Source organism: Panthera pardus, unplaced genomic scaffold, assembly GCF_024362965.1.
Source record: "Panthera pardus isolate Hobbes unplaced genomic scaffold, ASM2436296v1 HiC_scaffold_11, whole genome shotgun sequence".
Classification (NCBI taxonomy): Eukaryota; Metazoa; Chordata; class Mammalia; order Carnivora; family Felidae; genus Panthera; species Panthera pardus.
Genome location: NW_026526666.1, coordinates 73,757,268 through 73,780,924, shown reverse-complemented (window position 1 = coordinate 73,780,924; position 23,657 = coordinate 73,757,268). Strand labels below are relative to the sequence as shown.

Below are 23,657 nucleotides of genomic sequence, written 5' to 3'. Positions count from 1 at the left end.
GGGGATTCAAAGTACTCCGATGTTCCTTTTCTATTTAAGACTCTAGCGAGAGTCTGAAAATAAAAAGATTCATTCATGCATTTATCTAACAAATATTTGCTAATTACTGCTAATGTTGTCAGACACGATTTTAGTGCTTGGGATGTATCAGCCACATAGGAGGACACATATCTTTCCCTTTTGGAGCTTTCCTCTGTTATGGGGAGGAAGGCGATTAACCTAACAAAAAATTATTTGGTGTATTAAAAGGTATTCAGGGGGCGCCTGGGTGGCGCAGTCGGTTAAGCGTCCGACTTCAGCCAGGTCACGATCTCGCGGTGCGTGAGTTCGAGCCCCGCCTCAGGCTCTGGGCTGATGCCTCAGAGCCTGGAGCCTGTTTCCGATTCTGTGTCTCCCTCTCTCTCTGCCCCTCCCCCGTTCATGCTCTGTCTCTCTCTGTCCCAAAAATAAATAAAAAACGTTGAAAAAATAAATAAATAAAAAATAAAAGGTATTCAGTGCTATAGGGGAAAATAGACCAGAGTAAGGTACAAAGAAAACTGGAGGATGGTGGGGCTTGGGATTTTTTTTTTTTTTTTAAGCAACAGTTTATTTATCAATAAGATGTTTATTTGTTCACCAAATACTTAAGCCAAACCATGTGTTAGGTGCCGGGGCTTGAGTGGAGAACACGCTCAACAAAGTTCCGACCTAGTGGACTACCCAGCTAGTGGGGACCACATACCAGGTACTTTTGCGTGTCCTCTCATGCAATGCTTTCGCAAGTCTGTCGGAAAGAACTCCTGTGCTCGTTTTTGCTGCTGGTGAAACTGCAGCTCAGAAGAGAATCACCAGCTGGGGAGAAAAAACAGCCAGGGTTCAAACCTAATGTCTTCAGAGTCTAACTCCCTTTCTAGCTTCCCCTCAGCTTCATCTCCTGTTTCTCCATTTCATTATACCTTACCTCTTTCATCATGGAAATGCAGGTGTTAATCTAGGCAAGTGGCCTTAGGCCTATATTGGGGCAAAAGGGAGGGGGAAAAAAAGGAAAATATATTTAGAGGAGGAGAGGGAAGACTTCTCAAAACATCTAGACTCGTGGAGCAAAGTAATACAGGTAGCAAGAGGGTTTAGTAGAAGGGAAATGAAGGTAGATTCATAATATCCCAATTCTGGTTTTAGAGGATGGTTTTAAACAGCCATTAGAGAGAGCCCAATTCATAAGGTGACTTTAACGAGAAGCTTGAAAGAGGTAAGGGAGTGAGCCACGCCATTGTCTGGGAGTGTCCCAGGCAGAAGGAATGGCTAGTGGAAAGGCCCTGAGGCGACAGCATTCCTGGAAATGGTAGAATCCAGGACAACTGGAGCGGGTGAGCTACTGAGACAAGAATGGGGAGATAAGGGCAGAGTTGGGTCTTGTAGGCCATTGTGAGCATCTTGACTAAAATAAAACCACCACAGGGCTTTGAAGAGAGGAACGCTATACAGTTCATGCTTTCAAAAGACTACTCTAGCTACTGTGCTAAGAGTAGATGGGGAGAGGACAACATTGGAAGCCAGAGGCTCCACTATCCTGGTTCAAGGTGATGACTTGGACCAGTCAAATAGACTGAGTAGGAAAAATATGATACAATCTCTCTACTTTAAGAACTCACAGTATAGTGGAAAGCAAATAGATTAATCACAGTACACTATGATAAGGGAAATAGTATCCTAAGAAGGGGCTACCCTTGCCAGCTTGCTTGAGAGAGAGTAGAAGATCTCTCTTCTACCAAGTTGCTAAGGGAAATGGAAGACTCTAGTTCTTTTTTGGACCACTGGGTGAATCCTTGATAACACAGCTAAAATTCATCTTCTTCCCAGTCCTCCAGGTCTCAAAACTCACCATCATCTGAGGGGCTTTAGGCAGAACAGTTCTGAAGAACAGTCTGGGTCATGCAATTAAGAATATGGGAAAAGCTGAGATTATCCCTATTTATCAGAGGAAAAAAAAAAACTATGGCAAAGAGTCACCAGGTTTCAACTTTAGACTAGGATCAAGGTCATCAAAGTCCCAAACCAGAAGTCTCTCTGAACCACTTGAGTTGGGTCAGCCAAATGATGGGGTAAAGGAATAGAAAGACTTGTGTCTGGACAGCTGCCAGAATGGGGTTGGGGCCTTGGGGATCAGCAGCCTTTGATAAGGAAAGAAGCACAAGTCCCAGAATGTCAAAGATGGAGAAGCACCCCCCTCACCTACCCCCAGAAGGATGTAATGGCCGGGGAGGGATTCTGGGACCTGGTAGGAGTGGGGAGGAAAAGCTTAAAGCTCGGGCTGGGAAGGCAGACCTGGGTTCAATCATGTTCCATAGCTTACTTCCTGTGTGCCTATATCAAGCTATTTAGTTTCACTTAATCTCTATTTTCTTGCCTACTAAATGGAAACAATAATCACGGCTACGTAGCAAGAGATCACGCACTGGCTGCTATAAAATAAAGGCCGCCAAAGATTGTTATGTACAAGGTTGAGTGTCAGTACAGAAAAGAGTAGTTCACGCAGTCTTGGGAAGTGGAGTAGGCTGGGACAGAGTGTGGGGAACAGGAGAGCCCTCAAAGGGATCGACTCAGGGGACAGATCCTTAAGAGAAATAGATTGCTCAAAGCAATGAGATAGAGGTTTTATTGCTTTGTGTTATTTGCAATCTTTTCCTAGCCTCATGTGGATTATAAATTCCCTGAAAGAAACACAGCCCTGAGCTGGGCTGCAATTGCCCTACAAAAACCTTGATTCAGCGGCACTGGCAGTACATCAACAGCAGGGTGTTCAACACTTCACGTGACCCACAGCCACTTAGACAAATGAGGCTTTACCTGATCCTTTTCTCCCTCTTTATTTAGTGTAAGAGGAAAGCAGAAAATGAGAAATGAATTTTAAATGAGCCAAGACCTGTTACAAGAGAGAGAGAGAAAAACACGAGAGAGTCCATCCTATTATTCCCAGTCCTGGAGGATCCTTCCAGATTGCCTGGATATTTTTATATAATATTTTATATTTCATGTATTAGATGAACAACAACAAAGCCTGTATACAAAGGCCACTGGGAAGCTCTTGGCACCACTAATGCTATTTAAAAACAACTCTTGGGAGTTGGATGTTGGTCACTCTGCACACTTAACTGGCATTCAGTAATCATTTATTGAGTTCCCACCCTATACCTTGCATTGGACTAAATACTAGCGGATCAAAAGGGAATTCGTAAATTCTCTATCTTCAATGTGCTCCTAAGCTTCTGGAGAAGCAGACATGTAAACAACCACAATGCTATTTGGTAGAGATTTGTACTTGTGCCACGGAAACTGAGAAGAAACAAGGCTTAACTGAGTCAGATTGGATGGGGATGGGGCACCAAAAAAAGAGGTACCCTGAATGGTAAGGTCAAGGCTAAGTCTGACTAAATGAATAGGAGTTTGCCATGTAAAGACAGAAGCAAGGCTGGAGTAGAGAAAGAAAATCTGGAGTAGAGGAGGACAGCTTGTGTAAAGTCAGAGGTTGGATAAGTAAGAGAAAAGTAGAAGCCATGGAAATTACAGTCATGTAGGTGGTAATTAAACACTAGTGACTAATGGGAATAACTAACTCATGAAGCTACACCATATCAGACTACGTAAACCATCCATAAACTGATTTCCTGCCCTCTAGAAGCTTGATGTTAACTTCAGATTATATCAGTACAGCATAAGAAAGGAATAACTTAGAATATTTTTCCCCAGTAGAAGACAGTAGCCTAAACTTCTTCTAAGTTCTACCAATGCCATTTGCACTAGGGCACTCATGCCATCCGCCTTCCCCACTCCACAGCCCCCATCCTGAGGTGGTACCCCCTTCTGTCTTCCTTGTAACCACCTGGCTCAAACTTTGGCTTGCCTCCACTCATAATCAACCAGGCTAATTAAAAGCATAATGAAAGACAAAAGGGCATGGAGACAGCTGAGCAAACATTAACAGATACGTAGATTAAGTGAAGTATTTACCTTATTATGTGTAAGCAACGGTGTAGAAGAAATTTAGGCAGCTCTAGGAAGAGTGAGTCAGGGGATGTTCAAATAGTGGGATTAGAGGAAACCTCCTCTCTTCCAGATAGTTAGCTGTATCTTTTGGAACGATTGAATGAAAAACGTAGTTAGCAGGAAAAGACAGCCAAGGTTTGCAGCTCAAAGGAGGCCGAAACTCTGGAGACAAACAAGGTAGTTAAGAAACTACTAAAATTATTTGAGGGGGCACCTGGGTGGCTCGGTTGGTTGGACGTCCAACTTCAGCTCAGGTCATGATTTCACGGGTTCACGGGTTCAAGCCCCACATCGGCTCTCTGCTTTCAGCGTGGGTCCTCTGTCCCCCTCTCACTGCCCTCCCCTGCTTGTGCTGTCTCTGAAAAATAAACTTAAAAAAAAGAAACAATTATTTGATTTCAAGTTGTGAAGTATTGACCTACTCCATGCCTAATGCGCTAAATAAGAACAATCAAGAACCTCCAGCATGGTGGGAGAGTGGCTAATATTTATTGTGTTCCTTGTGCGACTGGGAACATGATAGCCTTTTATACTTTTTAATTTAATCCTTAGAGCAAAACCAAGAGGGAGGTGTCCCTGTTTTATTTATTTGTTTTTCTAAAGATTTTCTTTTCTTTTCTTTTTTTTTTTTTTTTAGTTTTTATTTAAATTCTCGTTAGTTAACACACAGTGTAATACTGGTTTCAGGAGTACAATTTAGTGATTCATCGCTTACATATAACACTCAGTGCTCATCACAAGTGCCCTCCTTAATATCAATCACCCATTTGACCCACCCCCTGCCCGTCTCCCCTCCAGCAATCCTCAGTTTACTCTCTATTGTTAAGAGTCTCTCTTACGGTTTTCCTCCCTCTCTTTTTTTTCCCCTTCCCCATGTTCATCTGTTTTGTTTCTTAAATTCATATGTATTTGTCTTTCTCTGACTTATTTTGCTTAGCATAATACACTGTAGCGCCATCCATGTCGTTGCAAATGGCAAGATTTCATTCTTTTTGATCGCAGAGTAATATTTCATATATACATCCCCTCTTTATTCATCAGTCAGTGGACATTTGGGCTCTTTCTATAACTTGGCTATTGTTGATAGTGCTGCTATAAACATCAATGTGCATATGTCTCTTTGAATCAGTATTTTTGCATCCTTTGGAGAAATACTTACTAGTGCAATTGTTAGATTGTAGGGTCGTTTTATTTTTAACTTTTTGAGGAACCTCCATACTGTTTTCCACAGCGGCTGCACGTTTGCATTCCCACCAACAGTGTAAGAGGGTTCCGCTTTCTCTACATCCTCATCCACATCTGTTGTTCCCTGTTAATTTTAGTCATTCTGACAGGAAGTGTTATCTCTTCATAGTTTCGATTTGTATTTCTCTGATGGTGAGTGATATTGAGCACCTCTTCATGCGTCTGTTGGAAAAATGTCTATTCATGTCTTCTGCCCATTTCTTTACTGGATTATTTGTGTTCTGGATGTCGAGTCTGATAAGTTCTTTATAGATTTTGGATACTAACCCTTTATCAGATACGCCATTTGCAAATATCTTCTCCCATTTCATTGGTTGCCTCTTAGTTTTGTTGATTGCTTCCTTCTCTGTGCAGAAGCTTTTTATCTGGATGGAGTCCCAATAGTTCATTTTTGCTTTTGTTTCCCTTACCTCCAGAGACGTGTCTAGTAAGAAGTTGCTATGGCCAATGTCAAAGAGGTTGCTGCCTGTGTTCTCCTCTAGGATTTTGATGGTTTCCTGTCTCGCATTTGGGTCATTCATCCATTTTGAATTTATTTTTGTCCATGGTATAAGAAAATGGCCTCATTTCATTCTTCTGCATGTTGCTCTCCAGTTTTCCCAATACCATTTGTTGAAGAGACTATCTTTTTTCCATTGGATATTCTTTCCTGCTTTGTCGAAGATTAATTGACCATATATTTGTCGGTAAGATTTTTTAAAATTTTTTAATATTTATTTGTGGGTAAGATTTTTTAAATTTTTTCAATGCTTATTTATTTTTGAGAGACAGAGAGACAGAGTGTGAGCAGGGGAGGGGCAGAGAGAGAAGGAGAGACAGAATCCAAAGCAGGCTCCAGGCTCTAAACTATCTACACAGAGCCCGATGCGGAGCTCGAACTCATGAACTGAGAGATCTTGACCTGAGCCAAAGTCAGACGCTCAACTGACTGAGCCACCCAGGCTCCCCTGTGGGTAAGATTTTTTTTAAGTAATCTCTACAGCCAATGTGGGGCTCAAACTCACAACCCCAAGATCAAGAGTCACATGCTCTGCCTACTGAGCCAGCGAGGTGCCCCGGTCATCCCCGTTTTGAAGAAGAAGACAGTAGTGAAGGTGGTAGCAGAATTTGAACCCAGAACTGCCTGGTTCTTAAGCTCATCTTCAAAGACCCTCAAAACCATCAATTCACATAGATATGAGAATTGTAGCCTTTTGAGTGCCAGGCATTGCAAGAGGGTGTATTTATATCCAAGTACTACTTCAGGAAACCTTTCAAACCTCGTTAGTGACACAATAGGGGCTGGAACCCATGCACAACGTCCCAAAGAATTCTCTTCATTTTTTTCTATAGACACACAGACCAAATAGTTTTTACTGCATGAGGGGCAGGTAGCTGAAAATCTGTTTGTTTTGCAACAACAACAACAAAAGGATAAAGAGAGCAACTGTAGACCATTTTGTTGTTCCCAAACATCTACTGTGCCTCTCAGGGGTAGATCCAGGATGGATTGTACTTCCCTCACTCCTTTGACAACACGCTTGATTATGTAACTTGCGTTAGCCACATGAAATGTGTGAGGGGCTATATGAACCACTTTCAGATAGAAGCTTTAAGAGTCAGTGTGCTTCACTGTGTTTTCCTTTCCTGCCGTGCTGATGACCAGGAACATTCAAGGCTAATCCATCTGCCTTGATTCCAGAGTGAAGACAACGTACAGCAAAGCTACAGCTGACTTAGGAAGGACACAAAGCATAAGCAAAAAGAACAACTTTTGCTGACTGAGTCATTAAAATTTGGGAGTTACGGGGCGCCTGGGTGGCTCAGTCGGTTGGGCGTCCGACTTCGGCTCAGGTCATGGTCTCGCGGTCCGTGAGTTCGAGCCCCGCGTCGGGCTCTGGGCTGATGGCTCAGAGCCTGGAGCCTGTTTCCGATTCTGTGTCTCCCTCTCTCTCTGCCCCTCCCCCGTTCATGCTCTGTCTCTCTCTGTCTCAAAAATAAATAAACGTTAAAAAAAATTTTTTTTTTTTTAAATAAAATTTGGGAGTTACTACCACAGTGTAACAGAGTCTATCCTGACTAATGCAAACTCCTGTTGAATTTTTTCCTTTTGGTGATCCAAATTTCTGGCGTCATCCCCAGGTATAAAAGGTTGTTTGGGAAGTAGGAGAAAATATAGGAAATGAATGACTGGTGTAATGTAGTGAAAGCCTTTAAAAATACAAAAAAAACAATTTTTTTAAGATTTTTTTTTTTTTTAAGGAATCTCTACACCCAACGTGGAGCTCGAACTCACAAACCCGAGGTCAAGAGTTGCATGCTCCACTGATTGAGCCAGCCAGGTACCCCATGAAATTAAAGATTTGGAACTCAGTCTTGATCTATAGGCTCAGACAAGCCTTTATAAGATAGGTTCCATAGACCATGTCACGTCTGAGAGAAAGTTTACAAAGATAAAGATACGGTCTCCGTTCTTGAGGCAAGGGCTATCCTCATATTCTTTTTTTTTTTTAATTTTAGAGAGAGAGAGAGAGAGAGAGAGCACAAGTGGGGGGGAGGGGCAGAGGGAGAGGAAGAAAGAAAGAGGGAGAGAGTCTTAAGAAGGCTCTACGCTCAGTGTAGACCCCTGGTGGGGCTCAATCCCCCAACCCTGTGGGATCATGACCTGAACCAAAATCAAGAGTCAAACATAACCGACTGAGCCACCTAGGCACCCTTCAGATTAAACCTAGCGCTCTGCTGGGTGCCTGGCACCCACAAGACTCTCAATAAATTTTTATAAATTTTTCTTGAACCAATGTAATGGAATGATCTGGAATTATAACTCATGTCTCTTAACTCTCCACCAAGGCTCTTCCTGTGTTGTGTATTGCCTATGTGGGCTAAGAGATCTTAGAGGGTAAGCCTATAGTAATGTCTTTTTTGTTTTACTGAGAAATAATTTACATATGTCAGTCTATAAGTTTAAGGTGTGCAGCATGATGGTTTGATTTACACATATTGTGAAATTATTACCACAATAGGTTCAGTTATTCATCGTCTCATACAAATGCAATAAAAGGAAAAGGAAAAAAGGGGAAAAAAATGTCTTGTGATGAGAACTCTCAGGATTTACTTTTTTTTTTTAACTTTTAGTTATTTTTGAGAGAGAGAAAGACACAGCGTGAGCGGGGGAGGGACAGAGAGAGATGGGGACACAGAATTTGAAGCAGGCTCCAGGCTCTGAGCTGTCAGCACAGAGCCCAACACCAGGCTTGGACTCACAAGCTGTGAGATCATGACCTGAGCCGAAGTCAGATGCTCAACCGACTGAGCCATCCAGACGCCCTAGGATTTACTCTTTTAACATCTTTCCTATGTACGTGCAGCAGTGGTAACTAGTCATCGTGTTGTACACTACATCCCCGGTTACGTATTTGTCTTAAAACTAGAAGTTTTTACCTTTTGGCCACCTTCCTCCAAGTCCCCCTCACTCCACCCTCTGCCTCTGTTAGCCACAAATCTGCTCTTTTTCTATGAGTTTTATTTCATTTTCGATTTCACATATAAGTGAGACCAGATAGTATGTGTCTTTCTCTGTCCAATTTATTTCACTTACCATGATGCCTTCAAGGTCCAGCCATGTTTTCCCAAATGGTAAGATTTCCTCATTCTCTTTTATGGCTGAAAAGCATTCCATATGTGGCATATATACCGCAACTGTTTTTTTTTTTTTAAATAGGGTTTACACCCACCATGGGGCTTGAACTCTTGGCCCTGAGATCATGAGTCACACACTCCACTGACTGAGCCAGCCAGGCATCCCCTATACCACAACTTCTTTATCCATTCATCCATCAATGGGACACTTAGGTTGTTTCCATGTCTTGGCTATTGTGAGTAATGCTGCTATGAACATGGGGGTGCAGATATCTTTTTGAATTAGTGTTTTTGTTTTCCTTGGACATATTCCCAGAAGTGAAATTACTGGGTCATATGGTAGTTCTGTTTTTAGTTTTTTGAGGATCCTCCCTACTGTTTTCCATTGTGGCTGTGCCCATTTACAATCCCACCAACAGTGCACAAGGGTTCCCTTCTCTCCACGTCCATGCCAGCATTTATCTCTTGCGTTTTTGATAATGGCCATTCTGACAGGTGTGAAGAAATATCTGACTGTGGTTTTAGTCTGCCTTTCCCAAATGACTGGTGGTGATGTTGAGCATCTTTTCATATACCTGTTGGCCTTTCATATGTCTTCTTTGGGGAAATGTCTACTCAGGTCCTCTGCCCATTTTTTAATTGGGTTATTTGTGGGTTTTGCTATTGAGTTGTAGGAGTTCTTTACGTATTTTGGATATTAACCCCTTATCATATATACAGTTTGCAAATATTTTTTTCCTACTCTGGAGGTTTTGTTTTCACTTTGTTGATGTTTCTTTGCTGTGCAGAAGCTTTTTAGTTTGATGTAGTCTCACTGGTTTGTTATTTGTGCTAAATTTGTTATTCGTGTTGTGTTATATACTTATGGTAATATTACTACTAATTTTTATATGATACCTTATCATTTATATGCACTTCATTTATTTGAAGGGCCACATAAATGAAAAATGTCTAGGATATTAGCATCTGCTGGGCTGGAGCATAGTAGGCACTCAATAAAGTGCACAAATCTCCCTCAGTAAATTACAAAGAGTAGAAAGCCATGAAGAGCCCAGGGGACTTGGCAATAAGAAATCCAGCCTGAAGTGTACTATGAATCAATTTTTTAATGTGACCAGACTAAGAGAATATGCAGGAGAAGGCTAAACCCATACAAACAAAAGTACAGGGCCCTGAGGCATCTCCAAAGAGTACAGAGCAGTAATTGAAAAACTTTCCATGGAACATCCTTGAAGCAAGCATTGAAGACAGTCATGAAAATAAATTAGGACTGCCCAAATCTGTGGATCAGTCCTTCAAAACCAGAAAGAGATTCAACCTGGTATTACTACTATTCATTTAAAAAGCTAAGATCCTGCAAGTATGATTTGCATCTAATACTGAAGTAGAACAGGGTTTGGGCATAATTAGAATATCCAAAGAGCTAATACAAAGCAGAGAAATGGAGAGTTATCCAGGGAGCCTATTTGGGTTAACCTTACCAGGTTAACCAAACTGAAAAACATGTGCAAAAAGATTCTTAAATGTTTATTTATTTTTGAAGGAGAGAGAGAGAGAGAGAGAGAGACAGGGTGAGTGGGGAAGGGGCAGAGAGAGAGGGAGACACAGAATCCAAAGCAGACTCCAGGCTCCGAGCTGTCAGCACAGAGCCCGCTGCAGGGCTCAAACTCACAAACCGCGAGATCATAACCGGAGCCGAAGTCGGATGCTCGACTGACTAAGCCACACAGGCGCCCCACAAAAAGATTCTTTATATTTTTTGCCAGGAGACCACATTGGGGATTTTTTTGGTAAAAAAAAAAAAAATAACAAATTTTTGCAACTGAAATATTTAAAATGAACTAACATAATGTCTGGGATTTGCTTTTAAATACTCCAGGGGAAAAAAATGTGGGGGAGATCTGTGAAACAAGACTGGCAAAATGTTAATGTCTATAGAAGTTAAGAGGAGGGAACAATGGCTCCCTCAGGAATAGGAAGTGGAAAAAGGAAGTAATATTTTGTCTTACTAAATTGCTATAATGATACTAAGTTGGAGATCATCATCCCCACTTTACAGGCAAGGAAAATTGAGGTCATATTGCTAGTGAATGACATAAAAACTTGAGCCTCAATACCATGACTTCAAAATCCCTTTTGCTTATACCCCATATTGATTGTCTAAATATATTTTTTCAGATTCTGATATTTTAATGGAAATGGTGAAGAGTTGTTTTTCTGTATAATGGAAACTTATTTGCAATTCCTCCACCTTTCATTATAGGTTTTCATCTCTACTGTGTTGTTGTTGTTGTTGTTGTTGTTTTTACATTTTTTTTTAAGGTAACGTCTATATGCAACATGGGATTCAAACTCATGACCCCAAGATCAGGAGTCAGATCCTCTATCAACTGAGCCAGCCAGGTGCCCCTCTCATCTCCACTTGTGAGCAACTATTTTGAATACTTTCTGACTCATGAAGTTGTTTTAATTTCATTTAATCTGAATTCATGATCCATCTGTGGTTTGCTTCCATTATTCAGCATAGAATGAATGTGAAATGGTGTTTTTCCTTTTTTGCAACAATTCTCAAAGCAAGAGATGCCAAAATGCCTGCATGCACATGCATATCCACACATAAACACAAAGCTTATGTATACGTACTTAGGTACAGTTTTTCCTTTTTAACTACTTAGTGATTTATCTGTGGCCTGCTATGCACACTTCCTCTACCCAATCACTTTTTCTGCCATGTAGGTATAGCCAAGCTTAACCCTTCTAGTGGGCTTGGTTCCTTGCTACCATGAAAGACATTTGTCATCCTTGTGCCTATAAATTGCATCTGGATTTGATCCATTTCTAAAATGAAATTTACTAGAAAGGCTGATGTGATGGCTATCCATTCATTCAGTAAACATTTATTAAATGCTGACTCTAGGCTGGGTCCTGTGCTCAGGGTTTGGAGCACAAAGAGAAAAGCAATATTTTGGGGACAGTACAGCATAATAGTAATTAAATGACTACGTGGTCGTGATAAGTAAGCACTAGTGAATGCTAGGTGAAGAGGGGCTCCCTTACCCAGGGTGAAATCCCAGCCCTGCCAGTTAGTAGCTCAATGACTTTAGTTGGGCAAATTGCTAATCTCTCTGAGCCTCAATTTCTTCATCTGTAAATGGGTAGAATAATAGTACCTACTGCATAGCTATGTCGTGAGTTAACTGAAACAATTGCACATGTAGAGAGCTCAACATGGTGTTTAGATGTTAAAAAGTGTTATAAATGGGAGCTCTTTCTATTCCCCTGTGTGTTCATAGAGGAAGGAGAGTGGAGGAAGAAATTTGACCTGACTGGGGATGGAGTTTTTTTAATTTTTATTTAAATTCCAGTTGGTTAACAAACAGTGTAATATTAGTTTCAGGAGTACAGTATAGTGATTCGACAGTTCCCTACGTCACCCAGTGCTCATCACCCAGTGTACTCCCTAATCCCCATCATCTATTTAACCCATCCCCCCACCAATCTCCCCTCTGGTAACCATCAGCTTGTTCTCTATAGTTAAGAGTCTGTTTCTTGGTTTGCTTCTCTCTCACTTTTCCTTTTGCTCATTTGTTTTGCTTCTGACATTCTACACATGAGTGAAATCATGTGGTATTTTTTTTCTGACTTATTTCACTTAGCATAATACTCTCTAGTTCCCTCCATGTTGTTGCAAATGGCAAAATGCATTCTTTTTTACGGCTGAGTAATGTCCCATTGTACATATATACCGCATCTTTTTTTTTTAATGCTCATTTATTTTTGAGAGAGAGCAAGTAAGTAGTGGAGGGGCAGAGTGAGGTGGGGACAGAGGATCTCTAGTGCACTGTGCACTGACAGCAGCAGGCCCGGTGTTGGGCTCAAACCCATGAACCACTAGATCACGACCTGACCCAAAGTCCGACACTCAGTCAACTGAGCCACACAGGTGCCCCTACACCACATCTTCTTTGTCCCTTCATCAATTGATGTACACTTGGGTTGTTTCTGTAATTTTGCTATTGCAAATAATGCTGCTATAAACATTGGGGTGCATGTATTCCTTTGAGTTAGTATTTTTGTATTCTCTGGGTAGATACCTACCAGTGCAATTGCTGGATCACAGGGTAATTCTATTTAAAAATTTTTGAGGATCCTCCATACTGTTGTCCACAGTGGCTGCACCAGTTTGCATCCACCACCAACAGTGCAAGAGGGTTCCCATGTCTCCACATCCTTGCCAACACCTTGTTGTTTCTCATGTTGTTGATTTTCGTCATTCTGAAGGGTGCGGGGCCATATCTCATTGTAGATTTGTTGGTTTGTTTGTTTTTGAGAGAGAGAGAGTAGGAGCAGAGGAGGGGCAGAGAGAGAGGGAGAGAGACAATTCCAAGCAGGCTCCACATTCTTAGTGCAGAGCCCACATGGGGCTTGATCTCACCAACCATAAGATCATGACCTGAGCCGAAATCCAGAGTTGGATGCTTAACCAACTAAGCCACCCAGGCGCCCCTCATTGTAGTTTTGATTTGCATTTCCCTGCATAACTGATGTTGAGTATCTTTGCATGTTGTCTGTTGGCCATATGTATGTCTTCTTTGAAAAAATGCCTATCCACATCTTCTGTCCATTTTTTTAATTGGATTATTCATTTTTAGGGTGTTGAGTTTTTAAGTTCTTTAAATACTTTGGATACTAATCCCTTATCAGATATGTCATTTGCAAGTACCTTCTCCCATTGTGTAGATTGCCTTTTAGATTTGTTGATTGTTTCCTTCACTGTGCAGAAGCTTTTTATTTTGATATAGGCCTAATAGTTTATTTTTGACTTTGTTTCCCATGCCTCAGGAGACCTATCTAGAAAGAATTGCTATGACCAATGTCAAAGAGGTTCCTGCCTGTATTCTTTCCTAGCATTTTCATGGTTTCAGGTCTCACATTTATGTCTTTAATCAATTTTGAATTTATTTTTATGTATGGTATAAAAGAAACTAATTAAAATGTCCATGCCACCCAAAGCAATCTACACATTTGATGCAGTCCCTATCAAAATACCAACAGCATTTTTCACAGAGCTAGAACAAGCAATCCTAAAATTTGTACAGAATCACAAAAGGCCCCAAACAGCCAAAGCAACCTTGAAAAAGAAAAAACAAAGCTGGAGGCATCAGAATTCTGGACTTCAAGTTATATTACAAAGCTGTAGTGATCAAAACAGTATGGAACTGGCACAAAAATAGACACATAGATCAATGGAACAGAATGGAAAACCCAGAGATGAACCTATACTTACATGGTCAATTAATCTTCAACAAAGCAGGAAAGAATATCCAATGGGAGAAAGAATGTGTCTTTAACAAATGGTGCTGGGAAAACTGGACAGCAACCTGGGGGTGGATGTTTTAAAAAAAAGTTCACAGACACAGAAACATTTGAGATCAGCCTTGAAGGCTTAGTTCAAGTTTGTTGGGGCAAGGGAAGGAGGAGGGTGATGTCAAGTGTAAAGACCTGGCCCCAGTGCTCCAGGCTGTGTATATTTGAAGGGCCCTCCTATCTCCTGAGCTCCCTAGGTGTTGGGGGTAGCGGTGCTGGATCAGATGACATCTGTTTGGCAACTGGATCACAGGTCCAGTTTACTGGACCTTTACTCTGCCCATTCCTCTTTACTGCATTCCCCACGAGAAATGATCACAAAAGCACACTTCACCCCCTCTTGCCCACAAACTCCCTATCAGAGTCTGTTGTGTTTTTTTTTCAAGGAATTTAACCTACAACATTATGAATGATAATAATTGTAATTTGAAGTGGAAAGATATCATTTGTGTGTACATTGTAGAAACCTCACTGTGGAGGACCAACAAGGGGAGACATATACATTAATTTATTTGTTAAACCAACACGGTGTATTCGTCCAACACTGCAGCATGGAATATCCTGTATTTCTTTACATCTGAGCATCTTTATTGTGCATACAATCTTGGATAAATGCACTTCCTGTTTTAAATATGATTCTTTAATCCTCTTCAAACAGAGGCAAATAGACAAATAATACAATGAACCCTCCCCATCATCTAGCACCAACGGTTGTCAAGTAGTAGCCAATCTTGTTTCATCTAGACCCCACCCTCACCTTGCCCCTTCTGTGTTATTTTAAAGCAATTCCAGATACCATACTTCATCAATATACACATATCTTTTTTTTTTTTAATTTTTTTTTCAACGTTTTTTATTTTATTTTTGGGACAGAGAGAGACAGAGCACGAACGGGGGAGGGGCAGAGAGAGAGGGAGACACAGAATCGGAAACAGGCTCCAGGCTCCGAGCCATCAGCCCAGAGCCTGACGCGGGGCTCGAACTCACGCACCGCGAGATCGTGACCTGGCTGAAGTCGGACGCTTAACCGACTGCGCCACCCAGGCGCCCCAATATACGCATATCTTAAAGCTATATCTGCAAAAAGTTAAGAACAGTTTTTGTTTTAATGTTTATTTATTTTTGAGAGGGAGAGAGAGAGAGAGAACACGTGAGCCAGGGAGGGGCAGAGAGAGAGGAAGACACAGAATCCAAAGCAGGCTCCAGGTTCTGAGCTATCAGCACAGAGCCCGATGCGGGACTCGAACACCAACCTCGAGATCATGACCTGAGCTGAAGCAGGAAGCTTAACCGACTGAGCCACCCTGGTGCCTCAATAACAGTTTTTTTTAAAACAAATCATACCATTCTCTTATCTAAGAATTAATGGAATCTTTGAAGTCAGAAAATAAATTAAAACATATGTGAAGATATATCTTTTATCCATCCTGTCAGTGTTTAAATTTCCAATCCCCTTATGAATTTCTTAAAATTTTGTTTGTTTGAGTCATGGCTCAAGTAACATCCACAAATGGAAATTGGATGATATGTCCCTTAATTTTTGTTTTTGTTTTTGTTTTTTTCTAGGGAGAGAGAGAGAGAAAGAGCATGCATGTATGTGCGTGAGTGGGGGAGGGGCAGAGAGAGAGACTCTCAAGCAGACTCGGGACTATCAGCACAGGGCCCCATGGGACCCATGTGATCATGACCTGAGCCGAAACCAAGAGTTGGATGCTTAACCGACTGAGCCACCCAGGTGCCCCAAATCTTTTTTAATTTAGAAGTTCCTTCTACTTCTTTTTTTCTTGCAATGTATTTGTTGAAGAAACTACACTATTTTTCCTGTAGTATTTCTCACAATCTGGATCTTGCTGATTGCTTCCCTGTGGTGGTTTTTAACGTGCTCTGCCCTCTGTGTTGTAAATCAGTAGTTGGGTCTAGAGGCTGAATCAGATTCATGTGTGATTTTTGAGGGGTTGGGGGGGGCACAACTACTCCACTGGTAGTATGTTTTTCTGTCTAGGAGGCAACAAAATATGTGGTTCTCTCTCCTCTCCTTTTTCCTCACTAAACAGTTAACAAATTTTTTCTCCCAAGAAGTTACAATCATCATAACTTGGATTGCAAGCTAAGAATTGCAGATGAGGTGGGGTGCCTCGGGGGCTCAGTTGATTGAGCGTCCGGCTTTGGCTCAGGTCATGATCTCGCCGTTCATGAGTTCAAGCCCCACGCTGGGCTCAGTGCTGACAGCTCAGAGCCTGGTGCCTGCTTCAGATTCTGTGTCTCCCTCTTTCCCTGCCTCTTGCCTCTCACTCTCGGTCTCTCTCAAAAATAAATAAACATTAAAAACATACACACACACACACACACATATATATGTGTGTGTGTATATATATATATAAGAATTGCAGCTGAGGTATAGTTGGGCGATCACAGGACAACTGATCTTTAAGGACCCTGAAGATTAGATCTAGTTCTACTGTTATCCTATCATCTGTCATCATTGTCGTATTGTTCATCAGGTATTACTAAGTGCTAATCATGGCATCCAGGACTGGGCCTGGGCACAATGTTATAATAATTGGAACTATTTATTGAGTCCCTACCATAGGCCAGCTGCTTTATTTAGGTTATCTGTAATCACCGCAACAAACCCACAATGCAAGTTTTATTATCCCCATTTTATAGAAGACAACTAAATTTCAAGAAGATAAAATGACTTTGCTAAGGCCACACAATTGACAAATGACAGAAGCACACATGGTATGCAAATGCAAATTTGTCTAGCCCAAAGGTCTTCTTGGTCTCTTTTTTTCCACTAACCCCCAATCCTTTGAAAACATAACTGAATTATACGAATGATCCCTGCCTTCAACAGGATTATATCTATATAGGAGAAAGAGATAAATTGCTAAAATAATTAAAGACTATCAGGCAAGAAAACACTATATAGAACACGAACAATGAAAATGTGTGCACTTTACAGGCAGTGATTGCTATAGATGAACAGGAAGGAGGAGAGGGGCCATCAATGGTGATTGAAGTTCCTGGGGGAGGTTTCATCAAGCAACGCAAGAATTATTGCAAATATAAAAGCTTTACCAATGAGCAAAGGGTCCTTTGCACAAGCATCTTCTCCCTTGGGATCCATGTCACACTGACACAAAGATTTTGTCACCATGGCAACTGGTCATTGGACCAATGAAATAATCAGTTGTCATGGTAACATGATCTCCATCTTACTCCCACCAGGCACCTGTTCCAAATCGTCACCATCCTCCAACAACCTCATGCCACCTCAGTGATCCTTTCTTTTTTCCCTAGTCACCCTGTTATCCCTAGCTACCTATGTCTGAGCCCCTAAATTTATGGCTCAATATATATTTGAGACTATTAAAGCCAGAGCAAAGGAAAGCGACTTTGTAGTATAGAGCTTCACTACAGATGGGGGAACCCCCTAAAATCTAAGAGTTGAATAAGCCAGAGTGCTGAGGAAAAAAAGTATATGATGCTTCCCACCCCTCACCCCCCACATTTCCCTAAGTAAAATTCCTTTGGATTTTGAAACATTGCATTATTCTGATTCTCCTCCTACTTCTGTCTATTCATCCACTGGGTCCATTTCCTCCTCCTATCTCCTAAATGCATATGTCTCTCAAGGCTCCACCCTTTGTGTCTGCTCTTTCTCTAAACAGGACTGTCCAGTTCGGCACCCACCAACCACGTGATGGTCATAGAGCTCTTGAAATTATAGATATACCGAACTGAGATATGCTGTGAGTATAAAATGTGTACAAGATTTTAAAGACTTCATACAAAAAAAAGAATAAAAAATATCTCATTAATAATTTTGTAGTGATTGTATGTTGAAATGATAATAATTTGGATATGTTGAGTACAATTAAATATGCCATTAAATTTTAATTTTATATCTTCCTTTTTAATGCTTTTAACACGGTTCCTGAGAAATTTAAATTGCAAATGTGGCTCACATTCCTGTTTTGTGTTCTATTTCTATTGCACAACATCGCTCAAAATTTTCTCTTTCAAGCCATCTCCCCCATGCTTCAGGTGAAGCATCTATGAGATGATTCTAGTATCCCGAATCGCACCCTCTTTTCTGAGATCCATTTCAGAAAACCCGCATTTCCAATGGACTTCTGGCCCTTTCACAAATAACCACCTGCTCCTTACCATAGCAAGAGCAAAGCCATGAGCCTTCCTTCAAAACCTTTTCTTTCTCCTGATTAGCTTTATTAACCTTTTGTGTTATTTTCTTATTGTTGCTGTAACAAATTACCACAAACCTGGCTTAAAATGACACAAATTTACTAGCTTACAGTTCTGTAGGCCTGAAGTCTAAAATGGGACCTACTGGGCTAAAATCAAGGTGTCTCCAGGCTGCGTTTTCCTCTGAAGCCTCCAGGAAAGAATCCATTTTCTTACCTTTGTCAGCCTCTAGAGGCGGCCATTATTCTTTGGCTTATGACCCCCTTCCATCTTCAAAGCCAACAATAACTGGTCAAGTCTTTCTCAGGCTGCATCCCTCTGGCACTAACTCTCCTGCTTCCCTCTTTGACTTCCAAGGGCTCTTGTGATTACCCTGGGCCCATGAGGATAATCCGTGATAATCTCCCCATTTAAACATCAGCTGAGGAGTGCCTGGATGGTTTTAGTCGGTTAGGTGTCCGACTTCGGCTCAGGTCATAATCTCATGGTGCATGAGTTTGAGCCCCACATCAGGTTCTCTGCTGTCCGCACAGAACCCACTTCAGATCCTTTGCCTCCCTCTCTCTCTGCCCCTCCCCCGCTCATTCCCCCCCTCTCAAAAATAAACAAACATTAAAGAAGTAACTAAAATTAAAAATAATAATTAAAAATAATTAAAATAATCAGTTGATTAGCAAATTTATTTCCATCTTCAATCTTAGTTCTCCCTTGCCATGTAACGTGACATATTCACAAGTTCTAGGGATTAGGGTGTGGACTTCTCATCTGAAAGGTCTGGGCAGAGGGGGACAATCTGTGTGCAAGGCCAACAAGAAAAGAAATGTAATCAGGGCAGACCAGACAGAGAGCTCCCATTGCTTTCAGGGCAATTGCTGATTTATAGGAAACAGTTAAATTCCATATGGCCGGTGTGGACAGCAATGGTCTAACACCTTTCTTAGTTCACTGCAGAATATACCTCCTCTAAGACTTCTTTCCTGATCACTCCTTTTCCCCAGTTACACCTCCCCTCATGACAGTTTTTGTACATCCTAGACATCTGTCTTACCTTTTTGCATCGTGATGATGTATGTATGCACTTGGTCTTAACCTCTCTACTAGGTTGGAAAATATTTTGTAAATAGGAACTATTTGTTCATGCCTAACATGGTACTTAATGTAGTTTCTCAATAACGATGTCTTGAATTTAGTTGAATGGAGACAACTCATGTGGACTTACGAAGTGTGTGCTTTGTCGCCACAGCCACCGATTTCCTTAAACCGAACGCTTTTTAAATTGACTTCCACTTAACCGATACTCTCAATTCTGTTTTAAAAGGACCATCAGGGGTGCCTGGGTGGCTCGGTTGCTTGAGCAACCAACTCTATGATTTCGGCTCAGGTCGTGATCCCAGGGTCATGGGATCGAGCCCTGTATTGAGCCCTGCGCTGGGCTCCACACTAATCATGAAGACTGCTTGAGATTCCTGAATTAATTAATTAATTAATTAACTTAAAAAAATAAAAGATCTATCAGTGTGGGGCGCCTGGCTGGCTCTGTTGGTAGAGCCTGTGATTCTTGATCTTGGGGCTGGAAATTCGAGCCCATATTGAGATTATGTAAGCATAAAATCTTTAAGAAAAAAAAAAAGAAAACAATGGGGAACCTGGGTGGATCAATTTCAGCTTAGGTCATGATCTCACAATTGGGAGGGCCTGCTTTGATTCAATCTCTCTCTCTCTCTCTCTCTCAAATAAATAAACATAAAAAAAAAAAAACAACCATCAGTATAATACTTGTAGGTAATGGGCTGCTGTGCACTTGTGACCCTGCCCATCCGGGGTCAGCTGTATTTGATTTCATAACCTGATGCCAGGTGTACTTAAATAATATAATATAATTTAATTTAAAGTTATGTACAGCAATGTAATATGAATGTCAAAAGAATGAGAATTGTTTCTATGAAGACTCAGTTGGTTATCCAAAAAAATGAAAGAATTACAACAACCTAAAATCTATTGATATTATATACCACGTGAACAGATTAAAGGAGAAAAATTGACCGTGCCAGTAAATGCAAAAAAAAAAAAATCAACAACATTTAGCACTAATTCATGATTTCTAAAAATCTTTAAAACTGAGATCAGAAGACCATTGTCCTTATTTACAGATAAAATGATTGATTACATACAGAATCCCAAGATAATTCACAGAATAGAATCTATTTAAACTAATAAGGGAGTTTAGCAAATTTGCTGTATTAGAGATCAATACGGAGAAATCAGTAGTGTTTCAACATCAGTAAATAATCAGAACTTGTAGCAAGAATGACAATCCCATTCACAATAAGGACAAAAACAAGATTACTAGGAATCAATCTGACAAAATTATCCTTGGGAAGAAAAGTACAAAATTGAAAAACGCATGTACATATATACATACACAGAGATCTGAGTAAATGGAGAGATCTACCAGGTTCATGAATTGGAAGATTCAATGTCATAAATATGTATGTAAATTCTTCTCGAATAAGTTCATAAATTCAATACAATGTTAAATAAAATCAAAAAATGACTGTGAAACTAAACAGAATGGTCTTAAAATTCATATAGAAGAAAAAAAGAATAAGACAGTTTTGAAGATGAGAACAAAACAGACTCTCCCACCAGATAGCAACTTATTTTAAAGTTACAGTTAACATGGCATTATATTGGCTTAGGGATAGACAAATTGGTGAGTGGGATAGAAAAGAGACTCTGGAAAGGGGTCTGTGAACATATGCAGACTTTGATATATTCAAATGTGGCATTATAATGGGGGGAGGGTGGGGAGGATGAACTATTCAATTATGAGAAAATTGGTTGTAGAGAATCCGAACGATACACCTGGACCCACCCGTCCCAGGAAGCCCCCAGTCACTATTGACATTTCTTCGTCTACTTTTGTTTGTCTCAATCTCACCATAGAGTGAGAGCCTGCCTTCGTGTGGTCTCCATTGTTCCTAGTACAGCAGAAGACACGATGGCTCTGGTGCCCAGGTTCCCCCCCTACCAGACTCATGGAGGATATATGCCTCTTCCATCACTGTCAGGCTCGGGTAAAGCATGAAGCTCTATATAAAAGCCCTGGAGGGGTGCCTGAGTGGCTCAGTGGGTTCAGCATCCCCCTTCGGCTCAGGTCATGATCTTGTGGCTCATGAGTTCAAGCACCGCATCGGGCTCTGTGCTGACAGTTCAGATTCTGCGTCTCCCTCTGTCTCCCTGCCCCTCTCCTACTCTCTCTCTCTCTCTCTCTCTCTCTCTGTCTCTGTCTCTCTTTCTCTCAAACATAAAAAAACATTTAAAAAATTTAAAAAATAAATAAATAAAGGCACTGGAGACTGGTTTGCCCCCTGGCTATACAGAGAAAATGTGTAACTCAACCCAGAAGTGAATTAAATCCCTGTGGAGTAAACTTCAACCAAGAACAGGGAGGGGAAATTTATCCAGCAGGTAAATTGTTCACCCTTCTTCCTCTCCCTGATGGACTGTTCTGAGGTGTGGTGCTTACACAGAACTTGTCGGGAAGATGTCCTAGGTGACCAAGGCTGGATTTCCTTGGGAGGCTATAGCCAGCTTGCTACCCTAACATATCAACTTGCTATTTGTTTTCTTCTACTCCTCACTTCTCTTTTCCTTAACTCTTGCTGCCCTGGGATTGCTCCTCTCAATACTTCAGCAAGAGTGCCTTGGGTTCTATTTTTCAGAGAACCTGGGGTAAGATGATTCTGTATATAGAAAAAAAGAAAGCTAGGTCCCTACTCCCACACCACACGGAAAACCGTATCTAAGTGGAATAAAGACCTAAATATTAGAAATAAAGCTTCAGAACATTTTGAAGAGAATGTTAGGAGAACCTTTCTCTCAGAATAAGCGAGTATTTTTTTTAAAACCCAAAAGCACAAACCATGACAGAAAAGATTGGTAAATGTGATTACCTACAATTTAGAAACATTTATTCAACAAAAGATGACATGAACAGGAGTGCCTGGCTGGCCCCACTGATGGAGTGTGAGACACTTGATCTCGGGATTGAGAGTTAGAGCTCCGCATTTGGGCACAGAGATTACTTTAAATCTTTAAAAAAAAAAAAGATGATATATGCAAAGTTAAATTACAAGCTGGAATCTGAGAAAGAAAGATATTTGCAGTTCATTTGATTGACTAGGTATCCGGAATTTAACAACAATTTCTACAAGTCAAGAATAAAAGACAACAGAGAAATGAGCAAAGGACAGAAACAAGCAATTTCTAGCAGAGACTTCTGGATGGCCAATAAACATATGAAAAGATAATGAACCTCATTACCGATTGGGCAAATCAAAGTAAAATCACTTAAGATACCGTTTCACCCCCATCTAACTGGGAAAATCCTGAAAGAATGATAAGGTGTATTGGGTATGGAGCAATGAACTCTCACACGCTGCTAGCGAGAATGTAAATTGCTACAACCGTGTTAGCAGTTAATTTGACGACATACTTGTGAGGATGTGCATGCCTTTGACTCCCAAATTCCATTTCTTGTTATATTTTCTAGGCTAGAGAAACTCCCACATATATCTACCAGGAGATTTATGAAGGAATGATCACTGTAGTGTTGTTTGTAATAGAAAAAATGGAAATAGCTCGAATGTTCGATAAGAGAAAAAAACCAAGTTTTGGAATGTTTGCAAAATACTACAAATTGAATGGAAATGAATTAACTAGAGCTCTATCAACAAGGATAAATCATAAACGCATAATGATGAGAGAAAATAATCAAGTTGCAGAATAATGCATGTAGTATGATACTATTTACATATAGATGCAAAATATGTAAAACAAAGCCATACACTTATTGGCACACATATGTAGTAAGTATAAAAACTCATATGGAAAAGGTAAATGCTAAATTCAGGACAGTTGTTATGGATGGGGAAAGTGGGATAGAAATGAAATCAGGGACGCGTGGGTGGCTCAGTCGGTTGAGCATCAGGCTCTTGATTTCAGCTCAGGTCATGATTTCACAGTTTGTGGGTTCAAGTCCCACGTCCGCATCAGCGCAGAGCCCTCTTGGGATTCTCTCTCTTCCCCTTCCCCCACCGTCTCTCTCCCTCTCTCTCTCTCAAATAAATAAAAATAAACATTTTTTTAAAAAGAAATAAAATCAGGAGTGTGCAGGAGTTTTCAACTCT

At 40.8% G+C, this 23,657-nt stretch overlaps 1 long non-coding RNA gene across 2 annotated transcripts in view; it reads left to right on the top strand.

The window, feature by feature from the left end:
* The window catches only part of LOC128775445 (uncharacterized), a 48,061-nt gene that overhangs the window by 1,857 nt on the left and 22,547 nt on the right, over positions 1-23,657 (top strand). For both annotated transcript variants that reach the window (XR_008420140.1, XR_008420141.1), the window contains exons 2-3: positions 11,212-11,313; positions 17,931-18,011. This is a non-coding gene — a long non-coding RNA (uncharacterized LOC128775445). The remainder of the gene's footprint in view (positions 1-11,211; positions 11,314-17,930; positions 18,012-23,657) is intronic.